The sequence below is a fragment of the Serinus canaria genome, chromosome 13, assembly GCF_022539315.1.
Source record: "Serinus canaria isolate serCan28SL12 chromosome 13, serCan2020, whole genome shotgun sequence".
Taxonomy (NCBI): Eukaryota; Metazoa; Chordata; class Aves; order Passeriformes; family Fringillidae; genus Serinus; species Serinus canaria.
Genome location: NC_066327.1, coordinates 8632976 through 8655369, shown reverse-complemented (window position 1 = coordinate 8655369; position 22394 = coordinate 8632976). Strand labels below are relative to the sequence as shown.

At 46.6% G+C, this 22394-nt stretch overlaps 1 protein-coding gene across 6 annotated transcripts in view; it reads right to left on the bottom strand.

Moving 5' to 3' along the window:
* TCF7 (transcription factor 7) overlaps positions 1 to 22394 on the bottom strand; it is a 67078-nt gene that overhangs the window by 18176 nt on the left and 26508 nt on the right. The gene's annotated exons all lie outside the window — the stretch shown is intronic.

Below are 22394 nucleotides of genomic sequence, written 5' to 3'. Positions count from 1 at the left end.
GCCATCTACGCAGCCTCCTCGCCTCGAGCGTCTTGTGCTGTTTCCTACATGCCCAGTTTCGCCCATGGTTGCCTCTAAATCCAAACTGACTTCATCTTCATGGTGGAATGTTAGGATTTGTCCCAGGTAAATCCACAAAAGAAACCAGGACTAACAGCACTCCAGAACAGGGTCAGTTTGGGAACGAAGCAGGTCAGACAGCTCCCCAGGGGCTAGGAGCTGGGCATGCCAGCCAGTTTTCATCAGTCTCATTGGGATGTCTACAGATGATTTGCTGTGTGACTTTTGACAAGTCATTTAGGGTCCCTGGACTCAATTCACTGGTACCTTGCACTCTGGTAATGATTTTGCTCAGGCAGAATGAGCACGAAGCTCTGGCTGGCATTGGTGAGGGAGGCACAGACAGTGGCTCTGATCAACCTGTCCTGGATCCATCCTGGCTCCTCCAAGTGAACGGAGAGCCCTGGGCAAGTCCTGTGTTTTGCATCTCTGCTCTGAGGAGGAAACCCATGAAGCGGAAAACAGACCCATGGAGACGCTGCTTTACATCTGCCTTTCCCACAAAGGTTTGCTCATGCAAATAAAAACCAAGAGGCACGCAGGTTTGCATTTGAGAATGAATGAAAACCCTAATTCCTGGTGCTTAACAGGTGTAGATTTACTGCATACAGTGGGGTGCTGGGAATGTAATCCCCCTTCCCAGCACATACTGTAGTGGCACAGGCGTTCCTGTCCTGCAGCAGGGCCATGGGTTATGTGGTTTTCCCATTGAGAGCAGCACTGGGCTGGTTCCTGCTTAGTTAAACACATGTTTGGAGCTCGGAGCTCTTTCTATTCTCAGCCATGAAATGAGATGAAGAAGAGCTTTTCAGTGATATTTCTAAAATTAGCTATGGTTTAGCTTATTTCAGAGCCACAAAGCCTAAATGAGGGATATGCAGTTCTACGTGTACAGTCTAACATGACACTGGAGCAGAAGAAGCTCAATGTTGAGCTGTTTTGAAAACCTCAACTCAAGCACTTCTGTTCAAAGTAGGGCAGATCTTTCTTTCCCATTTGCCTCATGCCTGATCCAAAGCACAGCACCCTTCAGCAGCCAGCCTCGCTGCCTGATAACTGAACAGCTTTCAGAGCAATGGCAGCACACACAGACCTCTCCAAAGGCAGATGAACTGCTCTGATGCTGATCTGCAGCACACCTCCCAGGGAAAAGCATGGACTCTCCTCCTTCCCACCAAAGCAGAACATGGAAGTGTTCAAGGCCAGGTTGGACTGGGCCTAGAGCTGGTCTAATGGAAGGTGTCCCTGCCCATGGCAGAGGACTGGAAGGAGCTGATTTTTAAGGTCCTTTCCAACCCAAACCATTCTGAAATTCAATGGTTCAGTGGTAACTTGGTGGTACAACAAGACTTGCAGCTCAATTACTCAGTTTTTCCATCAGTTCAGGTGGAAAACAACATGCTGCACCAGTAAGAAGAGCTGCCTTCCCCATGACCCTTCTACATTTGCCCTTGCCTCACTCAAAAACATCTCTACTCTCTAAAGCCATAAAGATCTGGTGGGGAAGGATGGCCAGCAAGGAGACAAGAAAAATTTCTGCAAGGGGGTATTTATTCCCCTATCCACTTCCTCCATTAGGGAGTTTTTTACAGGAGCCCATCTCCCAAAATTAAGAGAAGAAGGAAATGCTTCACAAAAATATGGAGAAATAGAGAAAAACTCCGTGTTGATCCTGGTTCAAAGACTGCAGCTGCCAATGGTTGTGGCCCATGGCCATGACTGCAGCTCCTGGTCTTCCCCAGCTGCACTGTGAAACCATACCTGGCTTCCAGAAATCCATATGCCAGAGAAATGGGATCAATTCCCCGTTTTCTGCAAGGCCTAGATTGTGTTCCTGCAAATCAGCTGCAGCACATGAACCCTGAAGAGGCTTTTCAAAGCCAGGACTTAGCAACTGACAATGTTTCATGCCATAAAGTTGCCCTGATGTAAATGTTTTCTCCCAAGAGATTGACTTGACACGAGGGCAGTGGTTTGTGCTCTCCCAGAAGGTCCCCTGGGAGGACAGTGGGTGCTGCTGCTCAGGACATCACAGGGGGTGTGCTGTGGTTTGGTGAAGCATCTTATTTTGTCTCCTAGGTTTCAACACAGCCCAGAGCTGCAGTGACAGAGCTGCTCACTACCCAACCACCAAAAATAACCCTGCTGGTGCCAAACATCATGGCCCCAGCACCAATGTGTCACCTCCTGTCCTTCAGCAGCCATGGGGGGACCCGAAGGGGCTCCAAGGACAGCTTTGCCTCACCTCTTCCAGCACAGCCCCTTGAGGACAGACTGGGGAACGAGCTGTGCAGCCATGACCTCGTGCAGAAATGAGGAGACACATTTACAGCAACTGCAGAATGGCATTTCAGAAGGGATGAAGCAGCAGGATGGGGTTTGCAAGCCTGGAGGGCGTTTTCCCCCCTCTCAAATTTGCTAAATTGCAGCTCTGCTGAGTGGCCAGCTCCCATGTGAGCACTGTCCCCTCCTCCCCTGTGTGCTGGGCCAGGCACTGATGCTGCAGTGCATCCCCCTCCCAGCACCAACCATCCCACCAACCCCCTGAAAATGACTGAAAACCCAATGCTATGAGGGAAGAAGATCCCTCCTTGAAGCCAAGGTGTGACTTTAATAACCAGATGTAATTGGAGGAGCAAAGAGAAAAGACAGTGGCATTAATTATTAAGAAAGATTAACTGTTGGCAAGGCAAAATTAGATCTTCCCAGTCAAGCCTGGGTGTGTGATTGTGATGGGATCTCAAGGCCAGACAGAAAACTGTGTCCTCTGAGCACATGCAAACCCAGTGGGTCTTGCATATGAGCATCACCCTCACCACTGGAGTTTCAGTGTATTTGGGCTCCAGGGAGCCTGATCAGGCTCAACATCCTTTGCCTTGCTCCCATTCTCCATCACACATGCTCTGACCACAGGAAGCACTGGGGTTATACAAGCTGCTGGGATGCTGCTGGTTGATCAGAACTATAAATGATTTTAATCAAAATGTGGGGTTTTCACTAGAGAATGGTATGAGATTATAATCAAACATTTTCTGGAAAGCACCTTGTGTTAGCAAGTATTTTAATTCATTTTTTAAAGACTTATCTATTTAGTCATGACATGCTAAAAATGAGTAGTTTTACATTGCTGGTTTGATGGAGGATTTTTCTGTTAAACTTTAAAGTTAACCTTAGAAAAATGTAGCACAGAAGGCCAAGAGTCAAAATTTGAGTGAAATGATAAAAAAAAAATTTCCATGGCTGGTAAAACTCTTTGACTTTTTAACTCTGAAAATATTGTAGAAAAAAAAAAAAAAAGATTTTTTTTTTCTGTTAGGATCAGTTTAGGAAAAGAAACAAATAAAAAAAAGGAGGATGTTTTGTAACCTGTGAAAAGTATTCCTTGCTATAACTGAACACAGGTATTAAAAGCAGCAGTGGTCACACCACACTGCCTGGGGGCTGCTGAGGATCCCAACATCCCACCAGTGCTGGGCTCCACTGCTGTTTTTATGGATGGGAATGACTTTAGGTAATTTTCTGTAGAAGACAATTCAGAACTAAAATAAAGTAGTTTAACTCTACTGCCCCTTCCAATAGTGAAAAACATTAAATTTCATGCTGTTAAATTTCCTTAGGGGATGTGACTTCAAGGGGTGCTGTGCTCCCCATGGGGGATACCAGGGTGCTGCCTGCCTTGCACAAACCACAGCTCCCAGAACATCAGCCAACATCCCAAGAGCTGAAACTGCAGGAAAACCCTGCACTGGGGGAGCCACTGTCCATCCATGGGTGCACAGGAGCCTGCAGGGAGAGGAAAGCCCCACGAGCCCTCTGTGACCCTTGGAGCTGGTGGCCCATGACCTGGCTGTGCTGAGGAAGGCTGGAGCAGGCTGCAGGGAGCAGCAGGAGCAGCAGGAGCTGGTGGCCAGGGTGAGTACTGTGGTTTCCAGCCTCGCTGGGGAGCCGAGCCGCAGTCTGGTGAAATTACTCACATCACTTTCAAATTTTCCCACGTCGCCAGCCCCAAAGACAGAGAAATGAGGAGCCATGGGCCAGCCCAGCAGTGGCCTGTGTGTAGCAAAGGGCCTGGCCAAGAGAAGGGAGATGGGGCTGGCAGCTGTGCCATGCTGGTGGCCATCACCACCACGGCAGAGGAGGGTTTTGGCAGTCCCAGAGCCCTGTGTCACTGGCTGAGCTGTGTGTCTGGCTGCTGGGAGCATCCCCCAAGGCTGTTCTCAGCTCAGATGTCAGGCTGAGCTCTGAGTGCATCCCTGTGCTCCTCTGCCCTGCGTGGGTGCCTGGGTGCAGCACAGCAGCTGCAGGCTGCAGTCCAGCCCCAAGCTGCCCCATACGTGTTTGCTTTGACATCACTTCTCAGAGAGAGGGAGATGAGTCGAGGTGTCGACTCTGAAAAACAAAACCTACCAAGGTCTGCTGCTGATGATTCAATGAAGAATTAATTCCTCTTCACTGCAAAATTGGTCACTGTGCCACAGAAAGAAAGGTATAAGGTCAGACTGCACCAGGCATGCACTGCTGCTGGGGAAGCTACCTGTGACCAGGGGTACTGTGCCTTTTGCTCTTCATCCTCCAATCAATCCAAATTAGCAAAGGATTAGGGATGGATCAGGGACATTAGTCCAGCTTGGGTGAGGCCCTGGGCAGCCTGGTCTAGTGCAAAGTGTCTCTGCCCATGGCAGGTGAGGTAGAACTGGATGATCTCTAAGGTTCCTTCCAACACAAACCATCCTATGACTGATGATTGTGGACATTATTAGGCACATCCCACAGCATCAGAAGCCAGGAGGGCTTCCAGGAGGACTCCCAGAGGAATGTTGTCACTTGGGGCAATGGGGACCCAGAGCCCATGACTCAAAGCCAGCTCTTCACACTCTCTTCTGGTAACACCTCCAGCTCAGGGCCCCAGACTGTCAGCAGACACCGTGGCCCCTCGTTTCCCCATGGTGTTGCAGCAGGAGATGCTGTGATGCAAGATCCCCCCAAGGACCCACTGCAGACCGTTTGTGGCACTGGCTGCACGCCGGGGCTGGAGCCCTCGGCAGCCCGCAGGCAAAGGCAGCACTGACTCATTTCTCAGCTCAGCACACTTTTTCTCTTTTCTCACTTTTGCTGCAGTCCCAGCGCCCCTGCCCGCCGCCGCAGAGGAAAGGAAACAGGGAAAGTTAAAGCCACCCATGCTTAGGCACTGCCCTCGTCCAGCCCTGCACCCCTCCAGCAGAGACAAATTTTGGCTGCAGCAGCAGCAGCAGCAGCAGCATCTTCCTGGCCACTGCCCAGGTCAACTAGCGTGGCTGTGGCACAGGGAGGTGGATCTGGTTCTTACCCTCAGCACAACCAAGGGCTCCTCCAGACACCTCATCCCCAAGACCAGAAGAGTCCCACTGCCCTGTGCATCCTCTGGCTGGCCCTGACATGCTTATGAGCAGCAGTCAGATGGAGAGGAAAGGAATAATTTCCAGTTATTAATCCTTGCATCAATTCTGCATATGAATTGCAACAAGGAGCTGATTGGTTTAAGAGACATCACACATACAGGCAAATGCTGTCTGGGCTCAGGTTTTTATCCAAACATTGCCCTCACTCTGGTTTTTATCCCTTCACTCTAAATTTTGTGGTTGATGGAGCATTAATTTTCTCAACTCTTCCCTTTCTCCCTGATTCTTTCAGGTTCTTTAAAATCCAGCTCTGCTTTGTAAATGCTGATGAGGCACCTGGGTAGCCCTGATCTTCTCTGCACATTCCAGGGGATGTACTCGCCTTAGTGGCCAAACTCAGCTCCATTGATCCTGATTCCCCTGTGAGTGGGATGTGCATCAGAGAAGAAGTTCCCTGGCATTTCACACCTTCTGTGTCCCAGCACTCAGAGGGGTGACCAAGCTCCAGACACAATGGGGACAGATCACAGAATCACAGAACAATCTGGGTTGGAAGGGACCTTAAAGATAATACAGTTACAACTCCCTGCCACAGGCAGATAGATACCACCCACTAGCCCATGTTGCTCAGGGCCCCATCCAACCTGCTCTTGAACACTTACAGCAATGGGGGAAATACAGGGAAAGAACTTTCAAACCTTCCAAAATTTCTCAGTGCTGCTGCTGGTTTCTGGTTTTAAGCAATAATGGTTATTATTTTTCAGTCAAACTCTGCAGGGGAAATAAGCTGAGTTTTTCACCATTTACGGGCACAGGAAGAGCTGTTTCACTTCTCAAGTATTTATCTTCTAAGAGAAAGATGTAGGTGGTTCTTCCTGAAAATTTAAAAATTAAAAAAGGCATGGAAAAATAAAGATGAAAAGTCCCTCTCAGAGGTTGCTCTCTTAGGGTGACAGGGGACAAGTGTGGAGGCAGCTACACCACATACCAGAGGGGTGGAAGCCTCAAAAAATGGAATTTAGACATCACCACGCAATGTTTACAGTTCCATTCAGCAGAAGAGCCACCTCACTCCAATGCCTCCTCAAACCTGCAGCAAGTGCCCTCATGCAATGCTTGCCTTGCTTGGGAAATGCTCCTGCTGTGATGTTCAAAGCATCTGCTCAGGAGGGGATAGCAACCCCCCTCCAGTCCCAATGTGCCACTGCCACAAAAGGCAGAGTTGCCATTTGGCTTTATGGAACCAAAATGCTGGGGCAGTATAACCCAGGGGCTGCACGGCAGCACCAAACCCTGCTAGTCTCTCCCAAAAAACAGGACAATTTAATTCTGGAGCTACACCAACCCCCAGCTTGTTCTGAAACATCCATCCCTGGTATTGGCTCTCTGGTGTTCTGGGCTACACAGAAAAAATAAAAATTCTCTGTCCCCATCATGCCCTGTGGTTCTGAGAATTTGAATCAGAACTTGTAACCCTGGAGTTACCGGTAATGCTTGAGGCTGTGAATGCAAAGGCTCCCATTTGACCTGTGGAGGCTGATAGCATCTGACCTCCTTTATTTCACTCCACTTCTCAAAGGCAAGCAGCTGGTCCAGTACCCAGAATTAATCAGGAAAATGTCCAAGAGGGCAAGGGAGGAAAGCAAAACAAAAATATGTCACAGAGGCAAGGCTTGCCCTGTGGGCAGGCTTGAGACACCGTTTCCCAAAGGACCGGGGTGTCACTCTCCATTGCCTGGCAGCACCAGGGCCAGCCAGACCTCAGGGTGCAAAGGTTTGGTGAAACACTGATGGTCTGCACTGTGAGAGCCATGTTGTGATCCCTGTTGCTGCTAGCTTCAAGGATTTTCTCCTGCTTTGAAAAGCAGTTTGCACACCCCAGCCCCAGCTCTGTACTGGATGTGAACTGAGCAGGCTTTGGCATCTGGCTGTCACCTCCCTAGATACTGGGAAGAAATTATTCTCTCTACGGGTGGTGAGGCACTGCCCCCAGTTTCCCAGAGAAATTGTGGCTGCCCCATACCCCAGAAATGTTCCAGGCCAGGCTGGATGGGGCTTGCAGCAACCTGGTCTAGTGGATAGTGTACCTGCCCATGGCAGTGGAGGTGGAACGAGATGGCCTTTAAGGTCCCTTCCAGCCCAAACCATTCAGTGATTCTAAGATCCCTCCTCTCCAGGGATGTGCTTGCAGCAGCAGATGGAAAAACCTGCAAGATTTCTGGGGCCATCTGCCAGCAACAAGAACCCTCCAGGTGCCAGTGTTGTGCAGTTTTCTGGAGGCAAATGTTTGCTTACAGAGTCCCTGGGCGTGAGGAGAGGGGTCCTGGCTGCTGGCTGTGTTTTTCCTTTCCATTTATAACAAATACAAAACCAGCCCATGTACATGAAAGTGTGTGGGGGAGTTTACAAAACACAACCCCTCAAAAACACTGATGTGATTTAAGGCGTTTCGATTAACCAAACATCAGAGGGGTGAAACCTGCCCCTCCACATCACAGCAGTGACAGGATGCAAGGCCACCACGGGTGACACCATCCTGCTGGTGCCACCCCTGTCACACCAGGACCTGGACAGGAGACCTATCACAGGACATTTGCCCCTTGTCTATAGGCTTGGGAAGGGACAGTTGTGAGCCCTTCCTGGCAAGCACTAGAGTCCCTATTTTCTTTTCACCTCTCCCTCTCCCTCTCCCTCTCCCTCTCCTCTTTTAAACCCGCTAGTCTCACAGCTCAGCTTCAGGGGAGATCTCACTATCTGACATCACTGCCTGAAAGAAACAGACAACAAACCCAAGTTTCTTACACTGCCTGAAATCCCCAATTTGCTGACAATGCTGTGAAAAAATAATAGTAATAACAGGAATACAAATAAAAATAAAAATAAAAATGGTACTGTAATGCTGCTGACTTGTCCAGAGGGAGCTTTCTCCCATGGTCTTGGATGGCCAAGGCCACACACTCGCAGTGTCAGATGACACCAAGGGAAGGTGCTTTACCATGTCAGAGGTGGCCATGTCCAAGCCCATGCCACAATCCAGTAACAGACAAGTCAAACCAAGCAGGGATGATTTTATGTTCAATTATCATCCTCCCTGAGTGTGCATTTCTCTACTCTGGTGAAATCCCTTCAAATTGATACAAATGTCAAGCACGTTTCCAACATGGATGGCCAGGAAGGAATGAACCACGGCTGCCCTGGGCCTTCCCCAGGGTCTGTCCCAGACCCCTCTACAGCAGGGGACAGATGTCACTCCCTCCCCAGCACCGGTGCTGCCAACCATCCCTCCCCACAGGGACTCCCAAACCCCCCTGGTGATGCTGGCATGGAGGGAAGCGAGCTGCCCGCTGCCACCCCCACATTATCCTAATCTGACTCACATTTAGTTCCCAGTTTTCAGATAAATGGCTCTGTGGGGGCCATGGAGGGAAGATAATCCCCTCTGGAGCCAAAGGGATGCTCTGTGGACACCCTGCAGCAGTGAGTCGATAGCAGCTTTCCTTGTTGCTCACTTTCAAGGGTGACATGTTTACAAAGAATGCTACAGCCGCTAATCCTGGATGATACCCTGTGTCTGCCTGGGAGAAATCCTAATTTTCTCGATAGGAGGAATTAGTTCCTTTAATGCTTAATACCCTTTTTTTCCTCTGAAAGCAAGCAAGCATTATTGTGCAGAGCGGAATAAACATTTTAATTAAAATGTGGAATTTATCTTCCAGTCAAATTCGTACGAGCCCCCGATGACACGTCAAACTCTGCTTTCCCATTTTGAATCTTCCTCTGATCTCTTAATGCGAGCAGCTGAATTAAAACCTGGGCTTGGTGGATTTGCATATAATTAGAGAGCAAGGGAAATTAATAGGGAATTGAATGGGTTTCTCCTCTGCCCATCTGATGTTTTTACCAGATTAAAAAGAGTTGATTTTTTTTAATGACTGCAAAAACATATTAAATATTATTTAACCTTTTTTTTTTGTTGGGGAGAGGGAAGCAGACAGACTAAAGAAACAAACTTATACATATGATAATGAACAACTCCTATCGTGGGAAGCAAATATCATTGTAATTAGGATTAGAAAGGAATCCTAATTAATCTTGTCCTGCCACTTGACTTCTAGAAGTTCCTTAAATGTTACCTCCTATGAGATGTAAAACAAGGAGCAGTTTAAATACTCGACAGCTAATCCTGGTAGCCTCAGCAGCATGGGGAAGAGGCTCCTGGATGAAATTTAGGATGGAGAGGTCTGACCCTGTGAGCTGGACTCAGACTGAAGGGGAACATACAGCTTTGCTGCCTCAGTCTCCTGACTGCTCACAACAAGCCAGGTAATGAGTTAGCAAGCCAGGAGAGATGTGATGCACTAAGCACCACAGGAACCCCCGACTCCGTACAAAGCATCCTTACACATCTTTTTCCATTAAAAAAAAATAAATATTGTCTATTCATAAATACTTCTGAGACTCATTTTCAGAACTGAAGTTCAGGTAAGGGGTGGGAATATATGAGGTAACTCTGGTGCTGTGCATCCCCACCCCATGCCTTGATTTCATCTTCTCCACACTCGTGATGATAAAGATTACCCACCGTGCCGGTACCAAGTCATACATATTTTAACTCAGCTCTTGTCATGTGTCATCAAATCCTGTTTTTCAGGTATTGAGATTCATAGATTTAATTGCACAAGATTTTACTACAGGAGTGGATGGTCATGAGATTATTTTCATCTTTGTGTCTCAGTATGGAAAGCAGCTTGGAGAGAGCTGGTTTCCAAACTTCAGGGCCTGGATGAAAGTCTCATTTTCCAACTACAGCCAAATACAGAGCCAGGAGGTGCCACAATGGGAGATTATGACTTGGCCTATTAATAATTGCAGCAAACTTTATTCTTTATGCTAAAATAAAAATAATAAATGAATCCTGCTGTGGCTAGGCTGGCTTCTCAACATATTTTTACCAAGAGCTGCCATCAGGTATTGGCTATGGCTTTATGAAAGTGACTGTCAGCAATGGCCCAGGGATAACCTGGTTAGGTCAGATCTGAAAAATTGTCACTTCGAAACCAGAGACCACACAAAACATTCCCAGTCTTGGACTTCATTTAAACACTGGCTAATCATACTTTCACAAGGCAGGACTGATGAAAAGCTTCACACTGAAAAAATAAGAAAGTCAAAATTTCATATGGTTTTGATGAGAAAAATAATTGATGAAACTTTTTCAGCTTGGTTTTGCTTTGAGTTTGGGGTTCATGGGAATATGAGCAGCAACAGGAACAAACCTGGGAGGGCTTAGTAGGGTTCCAATGATGCAGTTTTTACTGGGGAGCTATCACCTGCTCCAGGACTTTTAAGCCACATTATTTACTTTTCTCAGAAAATCCACAACTCTTCATAGGCTGCACCAAACTTCACCGCAGTTTTGCTGGGAGAAGTTTCAGTGCATGACAGAGTCCTGGTGGATGCGGGAGCTAGAAGACCCAGATATAGGCCACATTCATCCCAAACCCTTCTTTGTATTTTTGTGCTCTGATTCTCATTTCTGGTGACATTTGCAAGAGCAATCCTCTGCTGGGCTGTACCCCTGGCTGACCACGGAGAGGGTCCTGGTGGCCTGACCCTGACTGGGAAAGCAGCCCCAGGGAAGTGTCTGTTCCCATCAGCCCAGAGTGAGATATCACCTTTCACAGAGGTGCAGAAGGGCAAAAATGTTCAAGTACCAACTCTGCTGGCTGAGGTCAGACTTGTTTTCCAACACAGCTTGCCCTGGGAGCTCGCCCTGCCCTGAGGTCAGCCGCGACACGGCGCTCCATGGAAAAGGTTTTCCAGAAAAGTTAAACAAAGCAGAGCTGAGCAAACAGAAGGGTGTGTATGGAGTCAGTCCCACGGCAGGCAGGGGCCAGGGTGGCTGATATGCAAGCAGCTGCTCTGTCCTAGCACATCCCAGCATGTCACAGGTGCCAGGTCTGCCTGCACCAGCAGCCCCCAGTGATGCCACCACGGTGCCACCAAATGCCAGCTGTTTCCATGAAATGCAAACAGATCCACAACTGCCCCAGCGTTTGCACCCCTCTAGATGAAAAGAAGAAAAAAATAATTTCAAGAAGGAAGAATGGATGATAACATGAAGCTTCTGGCATAGATTTTTTTCCCCAACCAGATAATTTACTAACTCAACCCAGCACCAGAGATCAGCTATTTAACTGCAGGTCATTTTGTAACACAGATTTTTTTTTAAACTTACTTGTCATGGTCTCTGATCTATTACAGTAACTGACAGCTGTATTTGCTCAATGATGGAACAGAGGTTACAGAGAACATTGATTATTCTAAAAAAACCAAAACATCTACCACAACTGTATGCATACAACCTCCAGCTGCCCATAGTGACATTTTTAAGCTTGGGTATTATCTAGGGCTTGAGCAGGAAGTCCATGTGTCCCACACCTGCTTTTGAAAGAATCTGGGAATTAAAAACTTTTCTTGCCACCAGGACAATGATACACAGGCAAAAGAGTCCTTGCTTCAGGACACTGTCACATGATTATATCCTATATTAGTAGTGCATTTTTTATAGAAAAAGTTCTTTTCATTACCCATGGATTGTACATTTGCTGAAAAAAACCAATTAAAACACTATTGCCATTGGGTTAGGATTTACATACTTCCCAGTGAAGTTTGCAATTGAAAAATAAGCCCATCTATCTTCTGGCCATCATCTAAGCTCCTTAGAATGCAAAATGTAAAAATCCTATGGATTACAGAGAATTACACTTTTTTATACCTCTTGGTTTTAAGTGAGGTGCTACACAGATAAAGACATTTCTTCTTAAAACACATGCTTAATGTAACATCTTCCCTTTAATTCTCTGGCTGGCTCTCTCTATTTCAGGACACAAAGCAACTTGGGACTTTCTGAAGAAATAAATCCCCAAGCTGAGCTGAGACCCAGCTGATGGGTTTCATAAGGAAACACCATCTCAGAACAGGTGACTCTCCATGTCCCCAGCTGAAGTGTTTGGGGCACCTCCAAACACTTTCAGCAAAAGATTCACAATTTAGATTCATGGAACTGAAGGTAAGAAACAGCCTGTGCCAAAGTCAATGAAGTTTCCCCGCTGATTTATCTCATCTAAGGCCAAGGACACAACATTATCTCCAGGGCTGGCAGGTGTTCATTCGGGTCTTGAATCACGGAAACATTTAGGTTGGAAAAGCCTTCTAAGATCATCGAGTCCAAATGTTAACCCAGCACTCCAAGGCCACCACTAAACCATGTCCCCAAGTGCTACATTTACATGTTTGTTAAATCCCTCCAGGGAAGGTGACTCCACCCTGAGTGCCTTGGGCAGCCTCTTCCAGGGCTTGACAACCATTTTGCTGAATATTTTTTCCCAATATTAAATATAACCTCCCCTGCTACAGCTTGAGGCTGCTTCCTCTTGTCCTATCACTTGTTTATTGGATCCCTACCTGGCTCCACCCTCCTGTCAGGGAGCTATAGAAAGCAAGAAGGTGTCTCCTTTTGTCCAGGATCAGCCCCCCTAGCCCCTCTCCTCATCAGACTTGTGCTCTAGACCCTTTCCCACCTCCACTGCCCTTCTCTGCAAACTCTCCAGCATCTCAATGTCTGGCTGGAGAGAGGGGTCCAAAACTTAACACAAAACAGAATTCATTATCTGAGGTGCAGCCTCATCTGTGACTGTAGAAGAGCCAGTTTCCCACAAGATAAATACTTGTTCATTGTGCTGCAAGGAGACTGGCCATAAAACTCTGCCTTTAGTCCATCTCTCTTATCATCATATCCATCTGCCTTGGCTTGACTGTCTTTTATGTGTACCAGGCTACATTTGGATCAGTAGTTTAACAGAAATTGCATTTCTTTACTGTAAAGTGTATTTTAGGGTGGACACTTGTTACCACCTGAATCTGAAAAAGATGGAGCTCAGCAGACTCAGTTCTGCTTGTGGACTTCACCAAGCAAACAGTAAATATTGTTTGTAACAGGACATTTTACATAAAGTGTTTCTATAGATTTGATGCAATGGCATAATAATAACCACAGGACTGACCAAGGTGTTACAGGCAGCTCAGGGATTGTCTCTGTTTGCTGGCTGACCCCAGAGAAAGAAGGGCAGTGGGGAGATCACTCAGATACAGAGGCTAATGAGCATTTTTTATTATTTTGTCTTTATGACAGCAAAGTTTGCCACTGATTTCAAGAGGAGTATTTGCCACTTTGCAGCCACTAGCACAGAAATCTGTGAGCATTAAAAACTTAGGTTAGCAAGGGCATAAATACGTGCACACACACGAACGTCCAGGCAAGCACGTGCCCAAACATGCATGCCAAGGCTCTCCTCCTGCCCCAAGGAATCACAGAATCAAAGGATCTTGGGATGGCTTGGGTGGGAAGGGACCTCAAAGCTCACCCAGTTTCAACCTCTCCTCAGAAGGCCCAGGATGAGAGGCAGCACTGGAGCATGGGGCAGATCAGCCCCTCACCAGCCCTCCTCATTAATCCTCAGGCTTGTTAGGTTATCAGGACATAACTACTCCCACTAAACAAAATCCACATTCATGTTACATTAAAAAAAAAAGTATTAGTATTTTAAATGACTATAATTTGTGCTTGGAGCTAATAAATCTTAATTATTCAGCAGAAAACAAATTGTAGTGTGGAATTTAATTCCTTATGTCTATCTACTACAAATGAGCTACCAGTGATCTAAGAATGAGCTACCTGGCAATCAGCAATTACATGATTTATTTTTTTATTTTCATTCTCCACTGGGTACTATTTGAATACCTGCAGTGCCTCTCTTCTCACCTGGCATGTACCACGCTGTGCTGGCTGCAATGACATCTGCTGGTGGCTACAAACCTTCTCAGCTGGCCTAGGTGACTTTATTCACCATAATAAAAGAAGCAGCTATGTGCTCCTGCACTTTTGGTTTTGCTATGGAATTTTTCCCTCCAACTCAGTACAGAGCTATGGAACAGTATTCAGGTGAAAAGGAGTAATTCTGCTACATCTGAGCAAACTCAAGAGGCAAAACCCACCCCAGCAGCCCATGGAGCTGCTCTGCAAGTCTCAGTGGTTTCTCCAAAAACCCCATGTGCCATGGGTAAAAAAGGAAGGGGCGGGTTTCACTGGAATGGAAGAGTTAGTGTAATTATAAGCTATGGGATCATGGCAAAATCCAGATCAAAGAAAGGCATTTCCCATGGCAGATCTCCAGCAGTTTCAAGGAAAGATAACCTCAGTTCAGTCTGGGTGGCCAAGAAAGGATTGGTCACTATAGCAAAGGACCACACCACTGGAGTCCTGCAGGACTCTGAGCCCACAGACTGGCACATGTTTCCCTTTTCCTTGCCCTGGGGGTGGGCTGACACACATTCCCCATGTCCCAGCAGGGCTGCCTCTGCTGGCTGCTGTTTCCCATGGAGCCCACAAGCTGTTCCATGGAGGAGAGGCTGTGCCACATCATGTCAGTGCCAGGTGGGATGGGGCTTGGAGCAAGCTGGTCTAGTGAAAGGTGTTTTTGCCCATGGCAGGAGAGTTGGAATGAAATTATTTTTAAGGTCCCTTCCTACCCAAACCATTTTGTGTTCTGTGACCATAATTGACTGTGGGCTGCCAGGGCTGCAGGACAGTCCCAGGTACCCTGAGGTGCCATGCTGCACATTGGGTGCCCTTTAAAATAATAAGCATTTTTAAAATAACTCCTCATGGGTCTCACTGAAAGCTATTTATCTTTATGCTAATGGATAATTCAGAATCCTAGTTCCCTTTTTTAATGGGATTTGCACTACCAAACCTGAGGTGTGAGGAGACACACCACCAAATGCATTTCAAAATCCAGAGGCATGCTGCAGATTCCAATAGGTAAAAGAATTTGCCATAAACAATCCATAAACAAATGGGCCAGCACTCATGGACATGGTGTTTGATGGCATCTTTCTGCTGAGACTGAATTCCTCGTGTTCCTGCACCACAGACTTGAACTCTGATTACAGCAGCCCAGCCCCAGCCAGGGTAAGGACACATTGGGAAATATTTACAGTCATCCCTGATGCTTGGGATTTTTTCTTAGAAGGAACATTACTAGAAGAAAAATGCTGCAAAATAATTTTAAAGATTTCAAAGAAAAAGTTACTGCCCTGAGTAGAAAGAAGGGAACACAGCCTGATACCACAACTACTCTACATAAGGGAAATACTTCTTATCACCACTTACACCTGATGGGATCTCCATTCTGTCATATTGAAACAAGGTAAGAGTTAATTTAAATTCTGGAGATTTCACCTAATGATTTTAGCAGGAGGGGGCTACGGGCAGATTCCTTGCAGGGAGAAACCTCTCAGCCCAGCAGCCATCCCATGCCACAGCACAACCCAGCCACAGTCTGAGGACTTCCAGGGAATGCAAGAAGTGAGATGATGGGTGAGATCAGGGCAGGATGGAGACTGAGGGACATGAAAAGGCTGCTAAATTTTTCATGTCACTAAAGAGTACCAGTCTAAGAGCTTAGAAGCTTTGAAGAGTCTGATTTGTAAAATTGAAAGAAATGAAAATAAAATAATTAAATAAGTCAGATGGCAGCTAACAGACTGCTCACCTAGCATTTTCCCACCTCGGGCAGGAGCTCTGATTAATGCTAATTAGCTTATCTTCACATTAGATCCTGATGATTCATCACTTACTACCCCAGGAATTATGACGCACTGGGGAGAGATATATTTGTAGATTCCATGGGTGTATGCCATGTCTGGAACACTTAAATGATTTTGGCATGAAAAGGGACCAACCACAAGCCCAGCTAATCAAACCAGCATTTCTCAACCTACACCTTCCAGTAGTTATAAAAAAGATTCAGAGCAAAGACAAGACTATGGCACTGAAGACAAATTTATCTGCCTCATCAGTGGTGTAGAATCCTTGCAGAACAAAGGGCTGCACCGGCAACCTGCCAGCAGCCTGTGGCTGCTCCTCGTTTGCATATAAATTTAAAAAGAATTTTAATAAGTGTTAAATGCACACGATTATTTCTTATTTATAGCTGAAAGTAGGTGGATGCAGTGCTTTGTACAACATAGAGAAAAGAAAAAGTACCTTTGGAAGTCTGAATGGAAATCAACAGAAAAACCTGTGACTGCTTCACTGAACTAACTCTGGGGTATGTGGCTTTGCTTCCCTGTGGCCACAGGCACAGTGGGGCCAGCTTGGAATTCCAGCCTCCTCCTTTCACATGTGATGCATCAAATGAGAAAAGATGTGCTCACAGCTGTGTGCTCCTCCCTGGAGAGGTGCACAGATGGCCAGCTGTCCCCGTGCCACCGGGTGACTGTCACTCGGCACCGGGCTGGAATGGAGCAGTTCCTCTCACACAGCTTTGGCAGGGGTGGTCTGCAACACAGGGGGATGCATTTGGGATGGATTTTGGCCTCAAGTTGCTTTGCATTCAGTTGTGAGCAAGCATGCAAACAGCCTGGAACCTCTCTTCTTCTAAAAGCTTTTGAACCGTTGATCACATAAATCCCAAGCCCTCTTGTTATATGTAAAACAGGAATAGCTGTCATAGTCCTTCCAACTGAAATGTCTATTCTATTCTATTCTATTCTATTCTATTCTATTCTATTCTATTCTATTCTATTCTATTCTATTCTATTCTATTCTATTCTATTCTATTCTATTCTATTCTATTCCTCTCTCTCATTTGTCACTGAGCTGCAATGAAGGAAAGGTCATTCCCTCACACTCATCACACCACCAGGACCTGCCACCTGCCTGTGTTTGTTGTAAACAGGATAAAACAAAAAAAAGCTGAATTTTACTGTGGGGGCTGAAGTTTCAGCTGTCTTTCAAAAGCAATGTGGAATCATTAAACAGAAGAGATCAAAGACTTATTTGAGAACTTGAGAGTTATTATTGGATATAGTCCCTTCTCAGTCAAAGAGTCTCTTCTGGAATTCAGAAGAATTTCCTCAGAAACAGATCCTTGCACCACTGTGCAAGGAGCTGCTGTTAAATAAAATGTCAAACGTTTTATTTACAGGTTAATTGAGGAAACTCTTCCAGCCAGTAATCTCCCAGTGATGACATCAGATAGTCTTCCTTGAAGTCTGTTTATTCCAAGGAAGACTTTTGTCACACCATGCCCCTAGAGTACCTGTGTTTGTTTTATCCCTGTGAGAGCCAGCATGGAAATCTGGGACAGGACACTCCTGACCTACTCACTTGTGAAACCAGCACTAGGGACTGGAGATATGACACTGAAAATGTCATCACTTTCCCAGTTTTTCCTAGCTCATGGCTCCTGTGAAACATGAGCCTAAATGAAATCCTGAAGTTAATTTGGGGAACAACAGTGACCTCAGCCCCAACCCCAGTCCCAGCTGATGGGACTCTGGATCTCAGTGTAGTTTCTACCCTAAAAAAGCATTCTAGCAGTCTATATCTAAGGCAGGTTGTATATAGCTTCCATCTTTATGACTTGGGTGAGAGGTTTGTTTAGGATTCATATTAGGCAAGGGGACAACAATGGCACTAAGGCTGAAGTAGGTGTTAGGATCATAAGCCAGGTAGGAAGAATAGATAAATTTGGGTCATGAGAAGATTCAGTGGAGGCAGATGAGCAAGATATGGGGAGAGGACATGGAGCTCTTGCTGATAATTTTCTTCTGGAACTGGTGCAGGCTGTGTGACTTTGGAAGGTCCAAAAGACACTGATGGGCTAGGATAATAGAGGATTTGGGGGAGACAGCACCAAAATGGAAAGCTCATGGTGAGTGAATTTGTGACTCCTTTGAAATCTGGGGTCACCAGGAGTCACTGGAGCAGTGAATAGGCTGAGGTTGAGGTCAGGGTTGGAGTTTGAATCCAGCAGATGATATGGTGGACCCTGTTGCCACATCTGCAGCCATTTCATTTAGTCTGGGAACTGGGAGAGGTTTCTAGGGTTGGGCTGACATCGAATGTAGGATTAGGGCCTGAACCAGGAGAAACCACTGGGATTGTTCTACAGGCATCACTAAAACAACATGAGAACTGCTGAGTGCCCCTGGGCCACGCTTCCAACCACAGCCAGCAAGGCACTGATGGCCAAGGCTCAAGGCAGTAGGTACAGCTCAGTTGGTTCATGTCCAGATCAGGAGTCCATAAGCAGCTACACTGTCTCAGGGCTTTTCTCAGCCATATCTTAGTCCTAAATTTTCCCTTCCTATCCAGTGTCTCCCAACAGCCTAACCCCCATAAAGGTCATTGCTCTGTCCTTGTTCCCAGGCTCACTTCCAGCTTTTGGTCTCCACCAGCCCAAACCTTCACTCTTAACACATATCCTACTCCAACTCAAAAAAACAGAATTCACTTTTTTGCTAAACTGTACATTTAAGCCAAATTCTCACAAAATTGTCACCATGTGAAAGATGATCACATCTTGGCTTTCCCCTCCCAGCTGGAGTTCTGCAGCCAGTTCATTCTGGGCCTTAGTGCTAATGAAGAATACGAGGAGTAAATGAGAATGAGAAACTACACCCAAAATCTGTTTCCTCCAGGGCAGGCTGACTGACCTGTGAAACCCACATGTTTTGAGTTACAGACTGTAAACCTTCAACACTTCAGGAGAAATCAAAAGTAAAAGGAATGATGGATGTGGAAGGGAGTTCCCTCAGCCACCCCATTAATGCATGATGATAAACACATCCAAGGGTCCTTAGCATAGATCTGTAGTGGGAGGTCTCTTTTTCCCCCAGTCCAAAGGTGGAAATGATCCATTTCAGATCATGCATTACAAATGTGGTGTACCTTACTTTTCCCCCTGACTTATTGGGCAGCAAACAAATAAACCCAGGAAGATTCACATCCTGGCTTTCCTTTCACAGGCACGAGTCACTGGAAAACAGGCAGCAGCTGAAGCTGTGCTGCCGAGAAACACAGCATGAAAGGACTCCTGAGCCTCTTTGTATTTTTGGGTGTTGCTACTTGCATCTTAATCCTCAGCCTGCTTGGAAGCAGAGCAGGGATAGCCTAAATGAGTTCTGTGCACAAGTAATCCTTCCTGTCTCCCTCAGCTCCAGTGAAGGGCCATGCCCTGCCACCTCCAAGCTGGAAAGATGTGTCATCCATAAGAGATGCTGAAGCACATGCGTCTTGTATGAGCAAAGGCAAGGAAGATTTTCATGCACTTACAAATAAAAGAAAGACTTGAACGTGCTTACAAAGATTTGTAGAAACCTAGAAAGATTTGGGCTGGAAGAGACCCTAAAGCTCAACCAGTCCCACCCCTGCCACGGGCAGGGACACCTTCCCCTAGACCAGGTTACTCCAAGTCCAACCTGGCCTTGGACACTTCCAGGGATGGGGCAGCCACAGCTTCTCTGGACAGCCTGTGCCAGTGCCTGCATCCTCAGGGCTAAATAGATGCTGAACATGTGTCCAGGTATGCGTGGAATACTGCTGAGGTCACGTCCATGAGGGCTGACTCCCTCCCAGCCCAGCGTCCTTCCCAGCACATAATCTCCCTTCCATGGCTCGGGGGGCTGGAGCTCTGCTCAGCCTCTGCTGACACAGACACAGCTGCTCACTGCAACCTGACTGCTCTGCGAGCCAAAATGGCACCAGGACATCACCCTACAGCAGCCTGGGCAGGTGTGGGTGTTTATTGGTATGTGTGTGCACAACGAGGAAGTTAATTTTGGTTTCACATCTGAAATTCTTCACTCCTTTAGCTACACAGTCTCCTCTGTGTTTGGTCTGTGTGTAGCCAAGTTCAGGTGAAAAACACCCTGTCTGTATTTTCCATGGTAAACCACACAGGGTTTAAACTCACAGCACTGTATTTGCAAACATGCAACTTCTGCATGAGCTGAATCCTGTTTCATTTGAAACCCTCACCCCCAAAGTGTCTGATGTTAGAAAAAAGAAAGTTCTTGACCACAAACAAAAAAAACCTCATGCTGGCCCCACTGTATCCCGTGTACACCATTAGAGAAATAGGAGCCTGTGTTTTGATTTCCATGCCATGTTGTCTTTCTGGTCTGGCTAGGATTGGTCTAAACTGTATTCTGAGCAGAAGGAGAAGCTCATCCTTCACCACCCTCCCTCTGTGCCTCCCTGTGATACAGGACAAGCCCAGGTGCTCTCAGAATTGGGGGCAGGCATAATCATCCTCCAGGACCACACATTAATTTATTCTGCTCTGTTCCTAAATTCAGTCTCTCTGCTTCAATTACCACTCTTCTTTTCCATGCAACCAGCAGCACGAGATTCTGCAGGCTGGGTATTTCAGGCTCTCCAGAGCCCAATTCCTTATTCCTTTTCCTGGTTTCCCATGTTATGGGAGCCTTTTCTCTGCTCTATACATTACTTGAAGAATGGGAAGCAAACCCAGGACTCTAAGAACAATTTTTACCACCCAGACTCTTCATTATATGGCTCTCTTTTTAGCAGGTGCTTTAAACAGAAGCATTTCACTGGGGGAAAAGAAGATTAATCCAGTTGTGAATGACCAGATACTCTCATTAGCACTGGCTGACAGGCTTTTCTTTGGAAAGTTGCACCACCAAATCTTGCTTGCCTGCATTCTTTGTAGGCAATGTAATCCTCATTTAAAAGTTTGTGGCTGTCCAACGTCACTTGTTACCTCCCTTCCACAAACAGCAGGAGAAGGCAAAAGATGCAGAAATTAGACTTCATCATTGGCTTGTACTCCACGCCATATCACAGGCTTAGTTTACCTCAACAGAAATGAACTAAAAAAATTAGGAGAAAATGAGCTGAATTCCTTGTCCCAGCTTCTGCAGCATCAGCAGTGTGGCAGCTCCAGGCAGCAGTGCCCAGCATCCAGGGACAGGATGAATTTGGGATTCACCCAGCCCTCGCCACTGCTGCAAGTACCTCCCTGTGTACTCACTGAGTAATGAGCATTATACCCTGCTGACTCATCCATTATTCACAAGTAAATCTGTGTGTGGTGGCTTGGAAATGAAACATGAAGAGAGATTTTATATAAAATTTTTTCTAAACATGTTCTGAGTATATTAGCCAGACTGATAAAGTAAGTACTGTCCAAGACAGATCAGCACACATTTGCTGTGAGGGGGCAGAAATCATTCCCAGCCTTTCCAAGGAGTGGCCCACTGCTCACTGATGGATCAGTTCCAGACACTTCCACTCCTACCTGTGATTACAGCAGCTCAAGCTTCTCCCCTCCCTCTCTCTGGGCATGTTTTTGGGTGACCCAGCAGCTCTCTGGATCCCCATTGCTGCTGGTGGCCCCAGCACTTGAGGACACCACCCGTGCTCTCTCCATCAGGCAGCAGAGCTGACTCCCTCTTTTCCAGCTCATTCCACCCACCCTTGTTGCAAGGGGAAATCCAAATCTCTGTGAGCCTGCTAAAGGAGCAGGAAAGCAGAGAGCAACACCCAGCAGCTCTTGGCATGCTCTGCTCATCATTTAAGAAGCTGAATTTTAAAAACCATATCAGAGTAGCAACACTTTGCTGCTTTTCTGTTCTCTCCTGATCCAGTGTTCCCAGAATGTGTTATGTCTTAACCAAATGCCCCAAGGGGCAGAGCAGTGCACCCCAGTGAGTCACCCTGAATAGCACCCTCCGTGCTACAGCTGAAGTGATGAACCCAACAGCCACTTGTGCTGCATGTGGGAGTCAGGACATTTCCACACATGTGAAACAGAGATTGACACAGTTGATAAAGAACAATCCTTTCCTTAAAGCTGATCAAGAATTTGCTGAGTTACAAGGCAGGGCCACAGGAGGTGCTGTGGGAATAATGGAGTCCCAGTGTGGTACCCAAGGATGCTGCTGTCCTGAGGCACCAACCTCATGGGCTCCTGTGGGAGTTTGGTACCCAGGACTCTGGGGTCACTGGATTAACTCCCTGTTTCACAGGCACTCACTGTACTGCTGCACCTCCTCCCTCCATGTGTGATCTGTCTGCTG